Source organism: Octopus bimaculoides, chromosome 6 (genome assembly GCF_001194135.2).
Source record: "Octopus bimaculoides isolate UCB-OBI-ISO-001 chromosome 6, ASM119413v2, whole genome shotgun sequence".
NCBI classification, from domain to species: domain Eukaryota; kingdom Metazoa; phylum Mollusca; class Cephalopoda; order Octopoda; family Octopodidae; genus Octopus; species Octopus bimaculoides.
Window position 1 is genome coordinate 49,503,568 of NC_068986.1, and position 6,242 is coordinate 49,509,809.

Sequence of the window (6,242 nt, forward strand, 5' to 3'; positions counted from 1 at the left end):
ATATATATATATATATACGCTCGCTCGCGTGTGTATGTATTCAAATACAAAATGGAAACCAGCGCTGGTGCAATAAATACTTTTGACCACTTATACATAATGTATATACCCCGTGTATTTGCCGGTGGGCGCTTGGTGTTATAACACCTGAAAATTATGGACAGGTGAGACAACTCACACCAAATCCCATTCAGAAATGATGGCCGATAATGTCTATGTGTGTGTGTGTGTGTTCGTGTGCAAATACATGCAAATCTGTAAATGATGTATGTATATTTACATATTCATGCATACGCATATATAAGTATACATATACAAACACATCTACATTAATGTATTCTCATACATACACAGGCACATATACACACACGCACACACACTCACACATACGCACGCATGCGCACATCACATTATTGTGTAAATATTGAGGCAAACCATTTAAGAAGCAGCTGTTACAAATCTTATCTGATGTTTCAACAGTAACAACGACGACGATAACAACAACAGCAGCAGCCACAATAACGATACTAGCAACCAGAACAACACGAATACCATCACCAACACATTGAAGGTGGCACTCCGTCGCTTGCGACGACGAGGGAATCAGCATGCATTTCTCACCGTGTAGAACAAACAGCAGATATATCGCAGCAGTCGAGACTTTACCGAGAATTTACTCTCCTCTGTTCAGAAATCACAGTTGGCACGATACTAAATCATAGAAAGAAGAAATACCAGTTATTATTGGCGTCATTATAGGCGGCAGCTGGTAGAATCGTTATCGCATGGGAGAAAATGCTTAGCGACATTTATTCCGACTTTAACATTCTGAATTCAAATACTAACCTTGCCTTTGGTCATTTCGAGGTCGAAAAAAATAAGAACTATTTGAGCACTTGGATCGCTGTAATCGACTTGTCCCCTCCCCACGAACTTTCTGGCCCAGTGCAAAAATTTGAAACAAATACTGGCGCTTTGAAAAACGTGTTATTCATAATTTCGCTACGCACAAGTATGATGCATTCAAATAAAGTTCGTAAGTGCTTTCTATATATTTTCTAATTTTTAACTTTAAAATATAGTTTAAAATTTGTATGAAATGAGTCAAATATGTTTTTTTTCTTTGTTGTTTTTTGTTTTGTTGCGTTTTTTTTTTTATATATAATTTGATCCCCTGAACGCTATGTTATAAAAAAAAAAATTGAAAGCCACTGTTTTGAATAATTCGCATCACGATTATTTCTGCTCATAGACTTGCTTGACCAGGGGCTGGTCTGAAACTAAACAACATTAGCAAGCACCAGCAACAACAATATCATCATCATCATCATCATCATCTCTAACATTATCCGTCATCATTATTTCTGGAATATAAATAATTTCTTTATTCACAAGATCATTATCTTTTAAGGGAAATGTTAATACTTAACTGGTATCGAATTTTATCGATTTTAAGGATTAAAAACAAAGATGACGTTGGATGGGATTTGAACTGAAACCGTAGAGCCCCGGAAGAAATACCGATAAGAATTTGTTGGGCGCTCTAATGATTTTGCCAGCTCACTGCCTTTATCTGTGGTATAACTAGTGGGGAGGACAAAAATGTGTGGTAGACAAACAAGTTCTATAAATGAAGAGAGGTAAAAAGACATTGAGCAACATCTATGGGACGAGTTAGTGATAATAAAACGTTATCAGAGAAATCGTTAACGAAGAGATTACAATTCCAATCGACATACATAGAGGAAGAACAAAAAACAATTCTGTTCCTCTTCTGTCTATCCATCCATTTGTCCGGGTACTAAAAAAGAATCTTTCTTCCTAAAAAGTACCGTGAATAATTTCAGTGTCATATGCGATGAAAGAAAAGCTAGTAGTGCCAGTAGAGTGCTCCTTCAAATACAGTTGCTGTATGCATGACTGCCACTCCTATGTGGGCCTTTACAACTACAGCAAACGCTGCACCACCATCAACAGATGACACAATTTCTAAGGACACAGATCCATGGTCTCCCGAGAGCGACAGATGTCTACTATTCACCTTATGTCCTCTCCAAGTTGTAAGTCATCTGTAAGTTATCTAGCTCGTTCATTAGCCGTTCTCTTCCTGAAACCACAGTGGTGTTATGGGATTGCATCATGAACTTTTCATTGCTGTCCACTGAAGTTCATTTTTCTGTTTATTTATTTTTTTATTTTTTATTTTTTTTATCTTTGTTACTTCAACAATTTGACCTTTTTTCTCTTCTTCTATCTCCTTCTCCTTATCATCATCATATGTCATGGTGTAGTGCTATTCGGAGAATGTGAAAGAATAATAATCAAGTACATGCTAATTTCATTATCAAGAATTTATTCTTGAGATTTGGTGAAAACAAGTCTCATCAAATCTCAAGAATATTTCTTAAATTTCATGCAGAATATAGGATCGTACTTTTCTGCGGGTCGACAGAAAAGTACCATCCTATTTCAGTCTTTTAAGTAGCATTTTGGGGTGTTGTGCCAAATGCACCAATTATCTCAGGAATAATTGTTGTCTTACTCTTTCAGTCTCTTCAGCTTTCTGGATAGATCCTGATATTTATCAATTTCTTTCTTATTCACTCTATTATTATAGAGATTTACGAAGTAGGTATCTTCTAGAATCATGTCTGGTCTTCTTGCTTCAATAGTACGGTCAGTTTTTATGGTGAAGTTCATTTTCTATCACAGCCTCTAGTTCGTGTTCATACCACATTTCTGTTATTTTGAAACCACACACTCGACTAGCATCTCATTACACTCCTTCACCTACACAGTCATGTCTGTGCTTATACACTATTTTGTGATAGTATACTGCACTCACTCAAAATATGATTGATACTTTCGTCTCCTTTCCTGCAGATTCTACTTTTGCTGTCTAACTGAGTTATGTCGATTTTTGCCTTTATCAGATTTGTTCTAATGGTTTGTTCCTGAGCGGCTTTAATTAATGTTTCGGTCTCTCGTTTCAGGTTCCTGTTCATCAGTCAGAGCCAGTGATCTTTACATTCAACATTCTCGGTTTGTTGCAAGAACTGGCCATGTAATTCCATTTCTTTCCATTTGCTTGTTCTATTGTTCTTCCTTCTCTCTTTAAATTCTTCTATATTCCGCTCACTTGTTGGGCACCTCTAGCGGCCGATAGTATTCTTTATTTACTCGTATAATTTTTTAATCACAATAGGCGCAGGAGTGGCTGTGTGGTAAGTAGCTTGCTTACCAACCACATGGTTCCGGGTTCAGTCCCACTGCGTGACACCTTGGGCAAGTGTCTTCTACTATAGCCTCGGGCCGACCAAAGCCTTGTGAGTGGATTTGGTAGACGGAAACTGAAAGAAGCCCGTCGTATATATATGTATATATATATATATGTGTGTGTGTGTGTGTGTGTGTGTTTGTGTGTCTGTGTTTGTCCTCCTAGCATTGCTTGACAACCGATGCTGGTGTGTGTATGTCCCCGTCATTTAGCGGTTCGGCAAAAAGAGAACGATAGAATAAGTACTAGGCTTACAAAGAATAAGTCCCGGGGTCGATTTGCTCGATTAAAGGTGGTGCTCCAGCATGGCCGCAGTCAAATGACTGAAACAAGTAAAAGAGTATATCGCAGAACAAACGATGTCTTCTGCATTTGGTAATCCTCTGCCTCCTTTCTTTCTCTGTAGGTTAAATCTGTTGGTATTACTTTTATGGTGGTGTGCGTTGTTTATTGTCTACCTTCTACCCAGGTTCTGTAGCTCAGGCTTAGTCCAGAATAGGAGCAGAGTATCTCAATACGGACATAGCCCATGTATTTGTTGCTTTAATGGTATTCCCTCCATTTGATTGTGTTTCGAGCACCTTCCCAATCCTCCTTTGTACTCTTTAGAGATTTTCTAATTCATTTCTCCTGCCATTATCTTATCCTCTTGCAGCACTCCTAGATATTTGTATCCCACATTATTCCACAACGATTTAATGTTGTTGTCTCGTAATAATTTTATGCCATCAGAGTTTATCTTCTGGTCTCTCTTCATAATTAGCACTGAAAACTTACTCCAAAACTGATTCCACTAATTTGACTGAATACCTCTACTGTTTGGATCAAAGAACCCAGCTCCTTCTCATTTTTTTGTATATAGATTGATTATATATTTTCACCTTGAATTTGGTAAACTCATAGGTAGGCTTTTTCTCAATATATTTGTCAGAGGGATTAACGCAATGACGAAGAGTAGTATAAAGAGCGAGTGTCCCTAGATAATATCCCTGAGTATTTTCACGTTTCCTAGCGATTCCTTTACAAACACCAGTTCTACTTACCACACTCTCATTGTCTTTTTCCATAAAGCTGTTTATCTTCTCATTGACTCTAAGCGTCCTTAGACATTCCAAGAGCCAGCTGTGTGGAACATTGTCGTAAGCTTTCCTGTAATCTATCCATCTAACTGCTAAATTTTTTTTTTCTCACTCGTACTGTCTATATATAGCAGAGCAGCAGTCATTATTATTATTATTATTATTATTATTATTATTATTATTATTATTATTATTATTATTATTTCAAAGATAAAGATAAACGAGAACTAGTTCCTTTCTTATTCGAATAAATTTGTAATACTAAAAGTCTCGGAGGAAAAATATGCAACTGTTTCAAAAATTATATACATCTTGGAACGTGTGTGTGTGTGTGTGTGTGTGTGTGTGTGTGTGTTCTCGACATGTCACTATCTGTAGCATTTGCAAACTGTCCATGTTTTCACAAAAGCAACTTCATTTCCATCGCAAACAAATTAATAACACCCATTATAATAATTTACATGGAATAATTCATCTTGATTTAAATCTTCGTCTGTCTCAGTCTTCATCATTTCATTTGACGCCATCAAAATGTAATGTTATATGGAGACGTAATTTGAGATGTGTCATTTGAAGTAAATATGGCAATTTTTGAAGCTCTACAGTATTTTTATTATATAAAACTATGCTGGATATTTCGTTTTTGCATAGCTTTTCTGTAAGCTATTGTTTCTGTCAATGTCATCATCGTTGTTATTTCGTCCCAGTGTCAAATCTGGTTAAACAGATATACCGATCAATGAACGTTCCTTTTATAACCAGCACATATTTTTCAGAGATATAGTGTATTAATTACTCTTTGTCGCTTACTTGTTTCAGTCGTTGGGCTGTGGCCATGCTGAAGCACCGCTTTGGAAGGTCTTCTTTTTTTTTTGAGTTTGGTACTTATTCTATCGGTCACTTTTGCTGAACCGCTAAGTTACAGAAACATAAACACACCAATACCAGTTGTCAAGCGGTGGTGAGGGACAAACAGAAACAAAAAGACACACACACACAAACACACATATATTAGGTCGTCAGTATGAAATTTGTAGAAAAGAAAAAAGGTTTGCTAATGTTTTATAAATACAAGGAATAGTTTTATTCATCAAATTATGCACCCATATTGTCAATACACTTTTGTCATTTCAGCAGTAGCTTGTCCAGCCCGGAACGGTAAAAGCCTGGCAATCTAGAGTAAATAAAATCTTGGAAAGCCTGATTTACAGCATCATCGGAATTAAATTTTTTCTTATCAAAAAGTAATCCAAATTCTGGAAGAAGTGGTCGTCAGTGGGGGACAAGATCAGGTGAGTATGGTGGATGATGGAGAACTTCCAACTCCAACCCCTGTAGTTTCACCAATGTCATTTTCGTGATGTGTGGTCAGGCGTTGTCTTGCAATAAAATAGGAGTGGATCTGTTGACTAATCAAGGCTGATTTTTTTTTCTGGCGTGTGCCTATACCATCTTTTTTCTGTAGTTATTCCATAGTGTTGACATAGTTTCCAGTGTATATAGGCCCCAACTCTGTAGTGTCTGTGAATATATTCCTTCCTAGCCAAGACTGGGCAGCCAGAGACAATATGATTTATTGTTTCTTGTCCATCTCCACATATTCTACAGTTACTTGTTATGTTTCTTTTCATTATATGTTTTTGGTAATTTCTGGTGGGGAGGCTTTGGTCTTGTGCAGCAATTAAAAATCCTTCAGTCTCTGCTTTGAGTCCTGAGCTTCTCAACCATTGCTGGGATTTTTCTCTGTCTATTTCTTTTGCATTTAGTTTAGCCCAGTATTTTCCATGTAGGGGCTTTTCTTGCCATCGTTTTATCATGGTCCGTTGCTGTTCTAGTTTTAGTTTGGATTTCATGTTTTATAGCTCTTCTTCTTCTTCTTCTTCTTC

At 36.9% G+C, this 6,242-nt stretch overlaps 1 protein-coding gene across 1 annotated transcript in view; it reads left to right on the forward strand.

Annotated features, from left to right (window-relative positions):
- Positions 1–6,242, forward strand: part of LOC128248067 (uncharacterized protein DDB_G0271670-like) — a 110,828-nt gene that overhangs the window by 79,364 nt on the left and 25,222 nt on the right. The window lies entirely within an intron of this gene.